Source organism: Mesocricetus auratus, unplaced genomic scaffold (assembly GCF_017639785.1).
Source record: "Mesocricetus auratus isolate SY011 unplaced genomic scaffold, BCM_Maur_2.0 Super-Scaffold_4256, whole genome shotgun sequence".
Classification (NCBI taxonomy): domain Eukaryota; kingdom Metazoa; phylum Chordata; class Mammalia; order Rodentia; family Cricetidae; genus Mesocricetus; species Mesocricetus auratus.
Genome location: NW_024429182.1, coordinates 43114464 through 43133225, shown reverse-complemented (window position 1 = coordinate 43133225; position 18762 = coordinate 43114464). Strand labels below are relative to the sequence as shown.

General features: G+C 40.8%; 1 pseudogene; it reads right to left on the bottom strand.

Annotated features, from left to right (window-relative positions):
- Positions 1-7804: 7804 nt before the first annotated feature.
- LOC101835660 lies at positions 7805-13926 on the bottom strand (annotated as a pseudogene).
- Between the last annotated feature and the right edge of the window lie 4836 nt (positions 13927-18762).

Sequence of the window (18762 nt, the reverse complement as noted above, 5' to 3'; positions counted from 1 at the left end):
TAGTGGTTTAGGAAAGTAGCAGTAGTAGGTTTTCCTCTATGATCAATAACCTCACCAACCATGGGTAGTTGGCTAGGTTTATAGTTCAGACATGAATTCCCTCCTATTGAGTGGGCTGTATGTCCAAATAGAAAGCTATTGGTTATGCCCAAGGTGTAACTACCACTATTGCACCATGGGATATCTTGCCATGCTGGTGATGTGCTTTGTAGGCTTTATGGCTGGATAGAACCTCTAATTGATTTTCTCTCCCTTGGCAGTTTGCAGAGCACTTTTGGTATTAGAACTAATCCTCGTGGAGGAGGCTTCCAGAACAGTTACAGCTTGATTCTTCTGAGTTGTGTCTGAAGCATGCGGTGTTTTCTACAATAGGGTCTTACTTTCGAGTTTTGAGAGGCAACCAAGGGCAAAACTGACAGCCTACATTGTTTTGGGAGCCTCTTGGGCTCTGATTAGATTGGTAACTTATATTTTAATTGGGTCATTTGTTTTCTTGACCCTTTTTAAAATTATTTGTATATTCTGGATATCAATCCTCTCTTAGTTACTGTTCTAGTGTGGGGAGACAAAATAACCAAAGTCACTTACAAAAGGGTCAGAGGACTTAATAGTCAAGGCTGGCATACAGGATCTGTGACGCAGGCCAGGCCTGGAGGCTGGATGTGGTGCATGCGTGCTGAGTCAGGTAGACTCATCAGACTGGACTCAATATCCCTCAACCTTAAAAACGAAATAAAATAAATTTCAATAGAGAGGATGTGACTTCATGTACTCTAACAGAAACTTTCCTCTTTAGGGTTAGAGAGATAGCTCAGTAATTAAGAGCACTTAATACTCTAGTAGAAGACCTGAGTTTGACCTCTGTGGGTTCATGCACTTACGTGGTACAAAGAAGCTTGCACAGAGTCACACACATACACTAAATAAATTTTAAAAAACTCTCCCAATTGGCCACTATTTGACTGAGTCACCAGGGTGACTAATGTTTTCAAATTCTCTGTGACTCATGGTGGCTCACACCTTCAGCAGCTGCCTGAGTCATAGACTAGCCAACACGTACTTGTGTTTGTCCCCAAACTTCTCTGTGCTGATTGCACTTGTTCTTGTAACTACATGGTTTGGTTAGACAGTATGTGGCTTGATAACTCTATGGAAGGGATAGGAAGGGATTATTTCTATGAGAACAATTTCAAATGCTTAGGGTTACAAAAATGAATTTCCAGAATTTATTTGAATAGGAAAGCTCATTTTGTCAGTACTGAGGATTGAACCCAGGGCCTTGTACATGCTAAGAAAGCACTTTGCCATTGGGTTATATAACCTTATCCCTCCCTTATAGGCAGACTTTTCTGCCCCGCCAGTCAGTTTCCAAATGACTACAGAGAGACTTACTGTTAATTATAAACACTTAGCCAATAGCTTGGGCTTGTTACTAGCTAACTCTTACATTTTAAATTAACCCATATTTCTTATCTATACTCTGCCATGTGACAGTATCTTTTTTTAAATACAGCAAGTTCATCTTGCTTCTCTCTGCATTTCCTAATGACCCTGAGACTCCTCCCCTTCTTTGTGCTCTCTTTTGACCTGCAAGTCCCACCTAACCTCTACCTTGGCCAGTTAGCTTCTTTATTAAACCAATCATAGTGACAGGTGACATATAGTCACACAGTGTAAAGGAATACTTCACATTCTACCCCTTTACTTTTTGTTTCAAGGATAAATTGACCTGGCTAGTCTTGAGCTTACTCTGTAGTCCAGGCTGACCTCAAACTTGCACTCTTCCTGTTTTAACCTGTAAAATAGCTGGAATTAGAGACCTGCACCACTAGACCTAACTGGAAAAATCATTTTTTTAAACCAGCAAACTGTATCTATAAAGATGTTACTATTCTATTTCTTTAGAAGACTGTGTTTTTAAAGGCAGTAGTATGAAAACAAACCCACATAAGGTGCTTCAAAAGACTGGAGCCAGAAGCAAATGATGTACCCTTAACCCTGACTCTAAGATAGTGAGTGTCTGAAGGGAGAATTGCTCTTGGCGTACAAAAACAGAAGCCAAAGATAAACTCTGAAATCAGTTTATACATACATATGAAACGCCTGAATTGGAAATAACAATGTTAGCTGAGTGTGGTGGCATATACCTGTTGTCTCAGCATCTGGGAGATAGTCAGGAGGATCAGTAGTTCAAGATCAGCATGGGATATGTTAGACTATCAAGAGAACAAACCAACACACTCTCTCTCTCCCTCTCTCACACACACACATACACACACACACGTAAATACAAAATACATAAAGTGTTCAAGTTGTATATACTTTTTCACAATTCTCCATGCATCAGATAGTTTAAGTTTGTCTGCCCTTAAGTAAGGGTGTTTCTTATCCAGCAGGAATCATGATTATGCATCTATAGGATTTATATTTCTCAGGCATGTTAGAAAAATGATTAGAATTCTGAGAGAACTAAACAGCAATACATTCCTACTACTGTGCTCCCCTGTGCCACTGGGGGGCAGGCAGGCCTCATCAGTCACGGTCCTCACCTGGCTCCTTTTCAACACAAAGGACCAAGAAGCTATCACCAGTACTCCACTTGGTCCACAGAATAAAACCTTCTTGCCCACATAGTTTAAGTAGACTAATGTGGCAGATGACAGAACTGGATTGACACACTACTTGAAGATGTGCAGATTGAAAGTAAACCAAGGAGATACGTGGGTCATCTGAGATGGGCATTTCTCATTGCATAGACGGGTAGGACCCATCTGGGCCACTTTCTACAGAGGTTTTGTAAGACTATGCTGTAGGTACAGGGGATGATCTTCTCAGTGAGAGATTCACCAGGTTGCACCTCAGGATTACTGTGGCTGGGTCACCCCTAACAGCCTGGTTATAGAGGACCCCGGCAGCAGAATGTCTAGGTTGATTTGCTGTCACTATTTCTTGCTATGACTAGGGCAGCTTACTTAACTTTCTCAAGTTTACCAATACTTTGTTTAAAAGATTAAATGTAAGAATTTATGAGAACTCTAAAGGCTGATTCCCAGCACCTTACAAACTTCCACAGAAAGGTTTTAAACACAAATCTGTGAAATCTTCAAAATCCCGTGCACATTTTTGTGCTCAAAGTCCACAACTTTCACCAAATATCAAAGTAGTGTGGGATTTAAACCAAAGTAAAACAAGATAAATTCATGACTGCTTCTCTACCATTGAAGGACCACCTGAAGATCTTGCTAAGATACTGGTTTGAAAGCAGCAGGATTGAGAGGGGCTCCACAGTCTCACTGAACTCCCAGGTGATGCTGGTCTGTCTGTCTGACCCACGGACCCACTCTGAATGAGGGTTTGACATACAGGTCTTAATCAATTTGGGTTGATGCGTTTATTTAATGATAATAAACATACTATTCATTTCTCTGGGTTCTGGAGGCTAAAAGCCTAAGCCAAGGAACTGGTGAAGGCTTGCTTTTCACTAAGAAACAGTGCCATCCTACTCTGTCCTCATATAGTGGAAGACAAGCCTTACATGGCTGAGGTCACTAAAAGACACTAATCTCGCTCAGGAAAATTTAATCCCCATAATCTAATCTCCTCCACACCTTCTTACACCTCTGGGGGAAGGATCCCCCTCGCGGCAGCTGAAATGCCAATTAGCACTCACCTCGGGATGCTGATTTCAGGTGGTTTCCAAGGCGTGGGCTGTAATTCCAAACCACTTCTGTGACACCAGATATAACGATACTCGAAGCTATATAGGGAAAACAATATATTTATTTACGAGAGAGAGAGAGAGAGAGAGAGAGAGAGAGAGAGAGAGAGAGAGAGTCGCACAGACCAGGAGTTAGAAGCAGTGGCTGGCTTCCAGGAGAAAAGGGAAGCCCCTTTTCCTTTCACTTCCTTTTATCTCTACCTTGACCCCGCCTTGGTGGGGTTGGGGCACGAGTATTCGAGGCACATGCATTAATTCCCCCAGACAGTGTGCAAAGGCACCGCAGTGCTCTGGAAGCTTGCGTGCTGGAGTAGATAGCCAGTTGTGCTTTCTGGCTTTGTCTCTTCATTAATCTTGGTCAGACTGCTGCATCGCTCTCTGCCTCAGTTTTCTCATCCATAAAATGAAGGTAAAGTCTTATTGCACCTCACTAATAATTAAATGAATTGAAGAGGTCATCACAGCCTAGAGAACAGTAAGTGCTCTGTAGAGCTGGGTGTTCTTAGTTTACATATCAGCTTGTGAGTACATTCTTAGATGCCATATTCTTAATTCTCATCTAACTCAGGTAACCCAATGTTCTACATTTCCCATGTCCCAAGAAATGACTCCCAAATTTATCAGAGGTCAAATAATTTTAGATATACATAAGGCATATCTCTTGGGGATATTGGGACCATGGTACCATCAGTATCTGAAGGGATTGGCTTTAAGACACATGCATATACCATAATCCATGGATGCACCAGTTCCCTATATGAAACAATATATAGCCTACACAATCCTTCTGTGCACTTTAAAATATTGCTAGCTTAATATAAATAGTAGTTTTCTGCCCATGTAGGCTGTCGTTTCCACACACGGCACCCTGCAGCACAGATAATGGTCGGGCGTTTCTACAAGGTGGCAGTTGCAGCTGGCTCACACTGCAGCACAGGAGACTATACCAAAGGTGTGCCCTCCAGATCAAAGCAGAAAACAGGCTCTTGGTTTCAGTCCTGACCTGCAGCAGAGCTCCCTACCTAGGGTGCCCACCTTGCTAGGGCAAGGCACAGAGGATACATCCAGTTACTTCTGCCTGGGCCTTTGCCATAGGCAATCAGACCCTCAGCTCACTGTGGACAAACTTACAGATGTGTGACTTGGAGAGGAAGAGCTTCCCATCCTGATCTCTGCTCACAATGCACTTTTATTTCACCCACTGGTGTAGTATCTGTAGAATGTTCTGTTTTGTGAGAATGTAGGAAAGCAATGATTCCCCTCCCAGTCCTACCTTTTGGGTCTAACCTGTTCTTTTTTGGGGGGGGGGAAATTGAAATTTGTGGCTAAATACTGAACTGAGAAGACAGCTATCTACTAGTATTTCTTTTTCAAGGGATGTGTCCAGGGCTTGGAGAGATGGCCCAGTGGTTAATAGCACTTGCTGCTCTTGCAGAGGACCTGAGTGGGGTTCCCAACAGCCAAATGACTGCTCATAACCTTCTGTAACTCCAGTTGCAGGGGTTTTATGCCCTCTTCTGGCCTCTGCAGATACTAGGCATGCATTTGATCCATGTACATTCATATATAGGCATGCATTTGATTCACATGCATGCATGCATGCAGGCAAAGCACCCAGATACATAAAACATGTACAGGTGTGTTCAGATTGAAAAAACAGGTTAGGATTTAGTGTCTGGCTAACAGAATTTTTCTATTAACAGCGGTTTTATTGAGGCACAATTTATGTAAAATGGTGTGGTGAGTTTTGATGAATGTGTTTGCCAGTGCAACTAGCATTATGGTCAAGAGTCATAGCATTTCTATCGCTCTCAAGGCACCTTCCTGCCCCAGGCCACCACTGATTTGCTTCTGTCAGTTCAGCTGGTCTGGTTCGGGACCTTAATGGAAAGGGAGCTGGGTAGTGGCACTATTTGATGTCCAGCCTCTTCTGCTCTGTATGTTTTGGAGTGATTTTGTTTTTGTTTTGCTTTTTTATGTGTTGCTATGATCAGTGTTGGCAGCAGACTTATTTATGAAAACCTTTCATCAAGGCAGTGGTGGTGCACATTGGAGGCAGAGGTAAGTGGATCTCTGTGAGTTCAAGACCAGCCTGGTCTACAAAGTGAGTTCCAGGACAGCCAAGGCTACACAGAGAAATTCTTGTCTCAAAAAAACCAAACCAAAACAAAGGAAAACCCTTTCTGATGACTGAGTGAGAATTTCTACAATTATGTGCAAGTTATAATAGGCTATGCACTTTGCAACAAGCCAGCTCACAATGAGGAGTGTCACCAAATGAGGTATTTGTGAAGACTGGGTGACTTATTGGGATGACTAATCCCATAGCTGGTCTGCTACTGATTATGTGACAAGAAAGTTTTATCACCACGGAGGCTTGGGGCCCAGTTTGTCTTTGCTGCCTCCTGAGTCTCAAGTAGTGTTAGGGGTTGGCCACTGAGCTGTGGAGCCAGCAGAGGGAGCAGGAGCCAATAGATGAGTTGGCCCAGCCAGCAACTTGAAAGAGTCTGAGACACTGGCCTTCCAGTGGCCACAGGACCCAGTGTCGGGCCAGGTGTGACGCCCGTGACAGGTGAAATGACTTTGAAAATGTATTTCTCTAATTAGGTGAGATTGTAGACTCCCCTCTCTCTTCCTTGCCTCTCTCCTTCCTTCCTCCCTTCTCTCTCTTTCTCAATTTTTTTGGGAGCACAGACAAATAAGACTTGTGTTTTATATTATAAAGAAATAAATGAACTCACACTCAAACATAACTTTGAAAATGAATACTCAGTGTTTATGACCTAAAGCTCTTTAGGGGTTTCTATTTTTTAAAAAATGAAACAACAGCATTAAGTGTAGACATCAGTTTGTATAAAGATAAAATATTTTTGAACATGCCATTATCAGAAAATAGCATGAGTTTTGTTGCAGGAATTCTAATTGGTATCAGTAATAAAAACCCAGAGTCAGACATAGGGGTGAAAACTGAAGATCAGAGAAGCAGAGTGGTCAGACACTAAAGAGTTCTTACCTCTACCAATGCTCAAATTAAAGGGGTAATCCTGTCCTTAGACTGTTTCCTCAGACTGCTTCCTCAGACTGATTGCTTCCTCAGACTGCTTCAGACTGATGGCACTGTGTTCCTGTCTCTTTCCAGCTTATATTCCTCTCTCCGCCCAACCATCTCCACCTCCCTAGTACTGGGATTAAAGGTCTCTGATCCCAAGTGATGGAATTACCTTTGTGTTAGCTGTTTCTCTCTTAGACTGGAGCAATTTTGTGTAGACCAGGGTGGCCTTCAGAGATCTGTCTGTCTCTGTCTCCTGAGTGCTGAGATTAAGGGTATGTGCCACCACTACCTGGCCTTTATGGCTTGCTAATGTGGTTAGCTCTGCGTTCTGATCTTCAGGCAAGATTTAGCTGTTAGATTATAAACAAAATATCACAACAGCTTTTTTATGTTCTAAACTATTTATTTATTTATTTATTTGTGTAAGTAAGCTTATAGCAGCTTTATACATAATAGCCCCACACTGCAAACAACCCAGGTGCCCATCAATAGAGCAGAAAAATAAACTGTGATGTTCTCAGACAGTGGAATGCAATTAAATAATAAAGAGAATCAAACCACTCGTACATGCAGAAACATGAATGAATCCCCAAGGTCTACACTCAGAGAAGAGCTATACTATTTTTGAGGCAAACTCATTCTATAGCTCAAACTGGCCTAAAGTCATGCAGTTGTCTTACTGCAGCCTCCCAGGAGTTGGAAATTACAGGTATGAACCATAAGGTCTGGCTGAGTCAATTCTCATATACAGACTTCTAATCCTTACACCAGGTACAAGTTAACAGGTTAAGAGAACTTCATTACTGAGAACAGTGAGAAGAATTGACAGACAGTTTTATATGAGATATGGTGATGAGATTATATACTTGAAATTTTTGAAGTGTCAAATAAATGCAAATACTTTCTAAAGTCAGTCATAAATAGTACAAACCAAAAGGAATTTATTTGCAAGATGTCTTACTTCAACAACAGTTATAGTAAAAAAAAAAAAACAAAAACCAGGGTCAACAACAGTTATAGCCAAGAAACAGGTATCAAGCAACAATAAACTTAGAGCTATTATGCCCAGAACAGCTTCTCTTAGTAGCTAGAAAGATGTCTTTCTGAGTTCTCCATTTGCCCAAGGGCAAACCAAAGGGGTCTGTGCAAGTAGCATTGGATACTTGAGGGTTCAGATAAGTCACAGGTTTCTTGGCTTTTTTCTTCTCCTTCCTGGTTAGTTTTCTACTTTTCACCTCTGCGGACTCCTTTTTCTCCTCTACCATGAGCTCTTTCTCAGCTTCGTCTTCTTTATTGTTAGCTCTTTTCTCTCCTTTGTCCTGAACACTGATGGAAATTCTTTGTTATAGTCTTCCCAGTTCTGAGCAATTCAATTGCAAAAAAATTGAATCCAGGATACAAAAATGGAGTTCTCCTCATTGTAGTCCTGGGAACAATCCAGTTGCAACAAAGTACCATAGCTGTAGTCTTCTATGGTCCCTTCAAATTTTAAGCAGAATGTCCCCCACTTCTCTCTAGCTGATTCTGATTTGAGTTCTTCTGGACCCAATACACCAACCTTGAACTTCTCGAAATTTTCATGGATCTCACAGTAGATTTGGTCATCTACTTTTTGAGCTTGATGAAGTCAGTTTGCAACAGACTTTAGCATGCTGCATTGCTCGAATGGCCCAAGCCATCTCAATATCAGAGTCATTGCCATACAACTCAGCTGGGAGATAAAGAGCATGGACCATGGGTGCCACCTCCCCAGAAACTGGATGTTTGGTTTCACTGACAAGATCCAAATTACGGCAATAGTATAAGATTTTTTTAAAGTGCTGTCAATAATTGCATTCTGGGGCCAGTTCTCTGCAAGTAGTTACCTGGCACTTCACATCATAGGAGTCTCCTCATCTGTTTTCCATGTGTGTAAGCTCTCAGAAATATTCTTACTCTCCATACAATGTATACTCATAATCTCATGTTTTCTCTTTAAATTCTTCTTGTCACAATGTTGAACAACTCAAAACCAATATCTATAGACTGTCAGATATTCCTATTTCTTCTACTGTGAAACATTGATTAAAAAATTATTTGTATTTGTGTATGTGTGTGGTGGGGGAGTTTCTGCATGTGAGTGTAAAACCAGAGGAGGACAGAATGGTCATTGAATACCCTGGAGCTGGAGTTACAGGCAGTTGTGAACTTCTCAATTGAGGAAACCAGGGATTGAATTTGGGTCCTCTGCAAGAACAGTGTTTACTCTTCACTGCTGAACTATTTTTCCAGTACTCCAAATGCTATTTTAAATATGCAAATGGATGAAAACTTTTGTTATTTTCAAACCAACTCAGTAGCAGGACACATGCAGTTAGGAAAGCTACATATTCTGTATGTGATGCTTTCAAGGAAAAGTTAGAAGAAGCACTAAAAGGGAAGGTTATTAAAAAAGAAGGGACTGCTGAATCTGTAGATGTGATGGAAAGAAAGGATGCTTGGTTTGACAATAGCACGGTGCCTGAACTGAATATGTTAAAAAGACACACACACACACACACACACATACCATATATATTATATAAAATATGTTATATGGCTCATTGTTCTGGTCCATCTTATTGCTGTTGACAGAATCCAATCCAAGGGGAGCATAGGACATCATAGGGGGAGACAGAAACAGAGATTGAGGGACCCAGCCAGCTGTCCTTGATAGCAGACCTACTCTGAAGACAACTCATTATTAAACAATTAAGCTATTCATTGAATGAATGGGCTAGCCCATTCACAAGGAGAGTTCCCTAGTCACCTCTTTTGTTTTCTTTCCTTTTTTTTTAAAATTTAAGTTAGAAGGAAGCTTGCTTCACATGTCAACTCCAGCTCCCTCTCACTCCTCTTCTCCCCTGCTCCCTCACCAGGCCCCCCAGTCCCCCACCCAATCTCCACTCTGATCCCCAGAGATGGTGAGGCGCTCCATGGAGATCTCCAGAGTCTGTCATTTAAGGTTCCACTTGATCAAGCTTTAAACATTTTTTTAGATAGGATCTTTCTATGCAGTCTACCTAGGCTGGCTTTGGTATCAAGAGCCTCCTGTCTCAGCTTCCTGAATGTTGGGATTACAAACATGTGCCACCATCATGCCCAGATTGCTCCTACCACTTAGTATCTTGTAACAGTAATTCAATTTCAGCATGAGTTTTGGAGGGAATAAATCATACCCAGAGATGGGGATGGTGAGAAAACATAGAGTGAAGTGAAAGCCAGTGTGGTAGTCAGTCTGCAGCTTCAGTCTGTGTCAGAAATCTCCATGTCACTTGTCAAAAAGTCTAGCATGCCTCTGTAGCAAAGCCAGGTCTGCTGCTCATACAACCAGCATGCGCTACCGAGAGAGAAGAAATGTATCTGTTATTTTATTGTGAAAGCTGTACCAAAATAGCACAAGAAGGAAACCCATAAGTTAACCTCACTTAAAATTGCTGACACAAAAATTGCCAAGGATTTTGAAGTCATAGAAATCATATTGTTTTCTATTTACCTAGAGTTATGCACACATGTATATACATATAACACTCACATGTACACATACACCATACATATGTATGTGTGTGTACATGTGGTGTGTGTGTGTGTGTGTGTGTGTGTGTGTGTGTGTGTGGTTTAAATCAAGTTGTGCCACTTGGGTGGTAATGCTCTCCCCCAGAGCCATAGATTAGCTTGCAAAACCTCCAGTTCCAGGCATGAAACACCTCCCTTTTAGTTTTTGGTCAGGGGAGTCCAAGAGACTCCCAAAACAACATAGGCTATTGCTGTTACTTTTTGTTGCCTCCCAGTAGCTGAAGGTACATCATTATTGTTGAAGACATTACAGACTTCAGACATGGAACTCATAGGATTTGAGCTGGGTATGATCCAAAAGCCTCATCTCTCAGGACTAGCCTTCATAGCACCATAAGGGGCTAAGCAAGCTGCAAAGGAGGAAACCAATCAATAGTCCAACCCATTCGTGATGCCTATGAACCACAATGACCAGCATAGCAAGATACCTTTAACTGTGCAATGGTGGCACGTACACCTTGTGGGTAACCAATGGCTGTCTAATAAGATGTAAGTCCTGCTCAACAGGAAGGAAACCATACCGTAAACCTAGCCAACTGCCTGTGGCTGTTGAGGTTTTGGATGCTAGAGGGAGGCCTGCTATTGCCACTTTCCTAAACCAGTGTAATTCCTAACAGCGTTCTGAGTATTATCCTTATACCTGAAGATACACTTAGCTCTCACTGCTCATCAAGCTTCTCTTCTCTTTTTCTGGGCAGTAGATATAAACAATTACAGAGACCCACAACTGGTTGAAATTTAGAGACAATTGACTGAAGGATTCCCAGCCCCATCTGATACACCTGCAACAACCCTATGCTTGAGGCCCAGGGAACATCACAGAGAGGGAGTGGAAAGATTGTAAAAGCCAGAGGGTCAGGAAGCCTGCTGTGAGAGTGTGTGTTACAGTTATGACAGGGATGCTGCACCCATGAAATCTCAGAAACATGGCTGCCTAAACACCACCAGTTGATATGCCAATGTAGTTAAGGAAATCTTATAAAACTCCACCCCTTGATGAAGAGTTACAGGTAATTAATAACTGCTCAGAGAGGAAAATTAGTTTTTGTAAGTGATGAGTCCTCTGGTTATATAAGTGGACAGCTCTAACAGCATACACACACACAAATAATATTGAATGGACTCAACAAATTGTAGTCATATATCTTTTCATGTGTGTGTGTGTGTGTGTTGCAATAATAATCAAGAAAATGAGTCAATTAACTTGGTAAAAAGAGATTAAGGTTGGACAAAGGAAAGGGAGATTTTGTAATTTTGTTTAATTAACAAGATGAATTTTAAACAATCAGTACGTAGATCCTAACAGTTTGTCAGAGAAAAAGTAATCATGACCAAAAGGGTCTATTTGAATAAGGATAATATACATAATTTTAATAATAATATAATTTGAATCACAAGGACTCAGTATTAGAAAATCTACATAGCTAATTACATTAAAATACAGACAAGGGTCTGATATAAAACAGGACTGAGTAGGGTTTTGTAAGTTCTGGTGCTCTGAGGTTTAAATACTAGATCATATTTAGAAGCAAAATGAGAAAAATAACAAGGAACTTGATTTTGTTAATAGATGTTGAAACGGCATTCAATATGTATCCTGATTAGGAAAAGGTATAAAATTATCAATATAGTAAACAATGTACAAAAACAAGTTGAAGCATTTGTATCATAGTAGGTTTAAGAGAAGAAGGTTAGTTGTCACTGTTGTTATTTCAGGGTATTTCATCAGTATTCATTTTTATAAACTAAGCCAAGGAAATTAGATATGAGACCAAAACACATGATATACATTTAGAAACAAAGGAAAAAGTTATAATACTTATTGTGTGGTAAGACCCATCCTGAATGTAGGTGAAACCGTCTCAGGGAATGGAGTCTGGACAGAGTGAAAAGGAAAGAGTCAGCTGAGCGCTGGTAAGAATTTTCTTTCTGTTCTTACAGTAGATGTGACTATCTGCTTTAATTTCTTGCTGACTTGGTTTCCCCATTTTGGTAGACTCTTACCTCAAATTGTGAGCAAAAATAAACTCTTCTTTTCTAAGTTGCTTTTGCCAAGACACTTTATCATAGTAACACAAATGACACTAGGGCAGAAATTGGTGCCAGGAGTGAAGTTGCTGATGAGCAACCTGGCAACATGGTAACTATTGTTCGCAATAATTTGCGTCCATTAAACATGAAAACTCTACAGTAAGAGTACCTGTGTCCTGATTCAGGTTGGCTCAGTTATTATGTGTGTAACCTTGAATGGCCTTGAGTTGGCCATGTTGCTTCTGCTTTTCTGGGTTTTCTTAATTTTAAGATGTAGGTAATAGTACTTTCTTTAAGGGTTGCTGTGAAGGTCAGTTGTGCTGACTGCCACTGAGCTATAAAGTGAGAGGGAGTGGTATGAAGAAATAGGATGGGATTGGAGGACCTCTCAAGGCCATAAGAGTTTTGAGATAAAATGAACTGAATGTGAGCCGGGCGGAGGTGGGTCACGCCTTTAATCCCAGCACTCGGGAGGCAGAGGCAGGCGGATCTCTGTGAGTTCGAGGCTGGGCTGGACCGATAGCCTCCAAAACAATATAGAGAAACCCTGTCTCATAAAAACCAAAAAAAAAAAAAAAAAAAAAAGAACTGAATGTGAAAGTGTGTGTGTGTGTGTGTATGTGTGTGTGTGTGTTTGTTTAAGATTGGTTTGTCTTTGGTGGTATCTAAATGAGCTGTACAGATAAGGTAAATAGAGAAAGGGGCAAATAAAGGCAAGTGTTGATATTCTCAGACAGGCTTTTCAGGAACTTGTTCTATTTCTATAGTAGGTAGAGGACCTGGGCATGCATAGATCTGGATTTTCCAGCGGTCAAGAGAGCTGAGAGTTTGAGTTCCTATGTTAGCATGGAGCTAAAAGTAGGCAGGATTCACATTAAGGAAGTGTGATAATTTAAAGGAAAAGTAGGTCTTGAGAAATTAGAATTAAATGGTGGGACTTGGAATCTGTTTGGTGATTTTAAACCTCAGTTAAACTAACTGAATAAATAGAGGTCATTTATCTGTGTTGTGTGACCAAAGTCATTGCTGTTACTAAGACAGTGGGCTTTCTTGCCAAAGGCAACAATAGAGAAGGGACTGGCCTGCAAATGCCTGTTACTTCAGTGACTCAAGGTTCATGCTCTTTAAATAGTAGGCATCATAAGCATGAGGAATGCATTAATTCCATCCCAATGTCCCAAGCCCAAGTTGAACCCTCCAGTAGCAGAATCTCATGTAAATGTTGTATAATATATTTTATAAATGTGGTATGCCTGAAACACTCTGCTATTCATCCGGAAGCTGACTTTCTGCCTAGCTACTAACCTTTTGAATTACAGAAAGTTTTCAGTTTGCAAAGTACAACAGGTGGAGGATAGACTTTACAAGGAAGAACCTGGAGGGAATAAATAGGCACAGGTTTTAAGCAAGTCCCAACTCCCCCTGGAAAATTCCACTGGATTATAAAGCTTCAATCTCCATCATCCCAGGGTACAGGAGTGATCTTGTCTTCCCGGACCACCAGGGCAGTGACCTCCACCTTTGACCCCATGACCCTGGACTCAGGGTGGCAATGGCAGCACCACCAACCTTCTTCTGTAGGGTATTACATAATCACAGCTAGCTATCCCTATTGGCCTGGAACCTGGAAGTGCCACAGTCTTTATTGCTTCCCATTTCTGTCCCCTTTTTATGATAGCTGGCAATGCTTCTGCTGGTGTGATGCCTCTCGTATTTGTGGCTTCTGCTGAGGTGAATGAATGGACCCATAAATCCCAGCTCATGTGGCAGTGCATTGGTTCTCAACCTGTGGGTCACAGCCTCTTTGACAGACCTCTATCTTCAAAAATATTACATTGCGATTCACAACAGTAGCAAAATTACAGTTATAAAACAGCAACAAAAATAATTTTGTGGCTGGAGGTGACTACAACATGAATAACTGTGTTAAAGAGTTGGGTCACAGCATTAGGCAGGTTGAGACCACTGCTCTAGCATATTTTCACCAAAAACCTAAACCCACCACTACAAGTTACTATGTTGGAACACTCTAGAAGATTCTCTTCCACTCAGAAATTGTTGACTAAATTGTTGACAAAAGTGCTCTTAACCACTCTCCAACCCCCAAGTTAGACTTACGTTTACTAATTTATTCAGTTTGTTTTTTTTTTACAATATGTTTGGAGAGGAAGAGAGAGCACTCACATGCACATGCCATGGCATGTGTCTAGAGCTCAGAGGAAAACCTGCAGGAGTTGGTCCTTTCCCTCCAGCATGTGGGCCCTGGGAATTAAGCTCAGGTTAATCTGTTAGACCTCAGGACAAGAGCCTTTATCTTACAGGCCCAACATTTTTTTAAACTCAAGAAGAATTACAAAAATATATTGATAATTTCTTCCAGAAAAATACTTTAAGATTGTATACTATCTTGACACATATATGCACGTGTGTGCATGCACATGCATGTGTAACCCTCACTCACACTCTTCTTGCTCCAACACAGTAGCTGGAACCATCTTGTCTTCCCTTTAAAGACCATCTCATCCCATGGACTTCTACTGTCATGCACGTTGGTTGATAGGGTGCCACTCAGTTCAATAATAAAATTATGTCTATCAATAATGAGCAGTTTAGAATGGCTATTTTATTTCTGATAGGAAATACAACTGTGTATCTTTTAAAGTGTAAGTATTTTCTTCATATATATTTTTGTTTCTGAACTATCTGGTAGTTACAGACATCACGGCACATTAGTCCTCATTTAGCATGTAACATTTCTTCCATCTGTTTGATCATAGCTAAGAAAATTGACAACAATTTATAAATATCACTTACCATCTAGCTAATAACTCTAATTTTCTTGCTATATATTCCTCCTATCACTAATACCTTTTATATCTGGTTGTCTTTAGTTGGATTCAATCAAGTTCAATTTAGTCTGCTCATTTTCTTCTCACCTGTGTGTTGCAGGGTAGCCACAAGAAGAGACTGCTTGGGCATGAGTTTAAGCCAATAGAAAATCTTTATTAGCATTCCAGAGGCTCCCTTGGGTGTTTGGGATGCCGGTGTAGCACTGAGCCTTAAGCACAAACAACATATCCTAGGTTGACATATTTCAGTAAACAAGAACAGTTAGCTAGAAATGGAATTACAGAAGCCATAGTGCTAAGTTAGAGCATTTAGAGACTTTCCCAGAACTATGGACTTTGATGGATTAGGTCTTTGTCTTCATTTTGGCTGGTAGTATTGTCTGCTGAGTTTCACAGCCTGAATGGCACCTCTATCATGGAGTCAGTTGTGCTAAGGTCTGGGGCCCTGTTACATGTGAGTGTATCTCTGGAGAAGAGAAGTTGATGTTGACCGTCTTCCCTATCTCTCCACTGGTAAGATAAGATAATGTATCAGTTTTTTTTCTACTGCTGTGATAAACACCATGACCAAAAGTAACTTGGGGATAAAAGGGATTATTAGACTTATTAGACTCCATCATCATAGAAGACAGAACAGGATCTCAAGCAGGAACCTGGAGACGGAACTGAAGAAGAGACCATGGAGGAACACTGCTTACTGTCTTGCCCTCCATGGAACACTTAGCTTGCACAACCCAAGGTCACCTTCCCAGAGGCAGCACTGCCATCAGAGAGCCAGGCCCTCCTACACCCATTGTTCATCAGGGAATTGCCTCACAGACCTATGTGATGGCTATTCTTGGTTGTCAACTTGACTACATCTGGGATTAACCAAAAAATGGAGGAACACACCTGTGATGGATTTTTGATTAATTTGGAGTGGGATGATCTACTTCTAATCCGGATCTTTGAGGCAGGAAGACACATCTCTAGTCTGGATCTTTTGAACTGGGAAAACCCACCTCTAACCCAAGCCATGCCTTTTGCTGGAAGCCATTATAAGGAAATGGAAGAAGAAAGCTTTTGCTCTTTGCCTCCTTGCTCTTGCCATGCTAGCAAGTCTGCTGCTTCACTGGTATTGGAACCTGTTTCTTCAGGATCCAGCATACTGAAAACCAACTGAAATATTCTGCCTTGAAGCCCGAGAAACTACTGGATTATTGGAACTTCCATTCAGAGGAAGTCATTGTTGGATTAGTTGGACAACAGCCTGTAAGTCGTTCTAATAAATCCTCTCTCTGTGTGTCTGTCAGTCTGTCTCTCTCTGTCTGCCTGCCCCCTCTCTCTTTCTCTCATATCTAACTTACATTAAGTAGACAAAAACCTAGCCAGTACTTTCCGTAATATACTGTGTTAGTTTGAATAGGAATGGCCCCCATTGGTTCATAGATTTTAATGCTTGGTCACCAGGTAGTGGCACTATTAGGAGGTGTGGCCTAGTTGGAGTAGGTATGCCCTTGTTGGAGGAAGTGTGTCACTGGGGGTAGGTTTTGAGGTTTTAAATGCTCAAGCCAGGCCCAGTGTCTCTCTCTCCTGCTGCCTGTGAATCTGAGCTACCTCTCCAGCAACATGTCTGTCTGTGTGCCTCCATGCAACTCAGCATACTGATAATGAATTAAACCTCTGAACCTGTAAGCAATCCCTGATTAAATGCTTTCCTTTATAAGAGTTGCCTTGGTCTTGACTAAGACATATATTACACACCAATTTTTCCTCTTAAGTGAATTACCTACTCATAGGTCCTATTTATTTTACTAGATTATAGTAGTTACCTGATATATAGTATATATATTATGTAAACATATAGTAGCATACATACCTACATATAATACTTAAAAATATCAATTTATTGTATTTTTGCAATATCTATGTTGTTGTTGACTTTAAGTTTTTGTTTACTTTTTAAGGTGTAAATATTTAATTTTTTTGCATACAGATGTATACAATTAAAAATTTCAATGAATACTGAATAATCTCCTTTAAATTGAAATATATGTTATTTTGTAGACAGTTAATAAGTAATTGTTTTAGAAAATAACGATTGAGTTCAGAGTTTTGAGGAGAGGAATTGAGGGAGGGGACAAAGCTCAACATCTGGGGATGTTCCAAATATAGCAGAAAGGAAGGTGGCTTTGAAGAACTAGGTTTAGAGTTCTTGGAGAGTTGTATGTGTGAATGCAAGCTGTGAGGCTTGCTTAGGAGGTAGTGACAGATGATGTTTCAAACAGACATTTGGACTTTGCTTCTTCTGATCCTCATACCATCCCAGCTGTTTGCCAGCACCTCAGTCCCATCAACACCACCACTTAGTGACAGCTGAGTCACTTGTTGTCAAAGGCACCTGGAAGAAGCCTTCCATTTTGGGAAGGGGGTTCTTAGAATACAGAATTTTGTGTTTATTAAAAGTCAGAATTTCTTAAAAGGCACATCAAAATGAGGAAGGGGACACACATGCAAAGGACTGTGTACCACATCTTCATGGAAGGTCGTATTTGCTCCATTGTTCACCAAATACACCTCACAAATATTTCCATAAAACTAACCTCGTGTAAAATATTAGGAAACACTTAAGCTTGTCAGTCTTTCTGCTAAGTTTGAATAGTCTCTCTCCTGATTTCTCATTGGTTTCCACTACTTGCATCCAAATCAATGATGTATGGATACACCCTTAATGGTGCAGAGTTTCATGTCTCAAGGTCTACCAGAAAATTTTCCATGATGACTCCTTGGGTTTTCTAAAGATTAGTTTTCACTGACAATTTGAACACAAGTTGCCCTAAAGTCAATTTCCAGTTAGTGACCCAAGCCTCAATCTTGGCTGTGGGTTTTCCATTCTAATGAGAATCACTGTGATGAAGGAGCAGTGATTTGGATAAACAAACATTTACTGAGTACCAACTGTGTGCAAGACCTAGTGATGCTGCTGTTGTTCGATTTGTTTGAATAAAATGCTATGTGTGCACCGATGCAGGAAACAGAGTCAGGCAGGGCAGGGGAAAGCTTGGAAAGTTTTCAAGATTAATTAGCATGAAGGTGGGGCATTTGGGATATCTGGCACCAGATAGTAATCAACAGTACTAATTATACGCTCATATTAAATCAGTTATGGTGGATGGATTGGAGTGGATGAGCCAGAGTGGTGAAGGCTGCTACAGCTGCTCCTTAAGACTTATTTACAGAAGATACATATTTTCATCTGTTAGTGAATTTTATTTTGTTGGATTTTTCTTAGAGGAAAAAATAACCCCTATTTTCTTGTTTATAACAGAAAACTGATAATTATGAATGAACTTTACAGACATAAAAATCATCCACTCCATTCAGACAGTGTTTTCCTGCTAAGTAGATGGGACAGTCGATGCATTGCAGGGGACCTTGAGACACTTGCTTTACATGGTGTGGCTTCACTGCTGGAGGAGACAAGCCCCTAACATGTACTAGTTAGTCATCATCATCTGGATTGGGAGCTGAGATGCTGT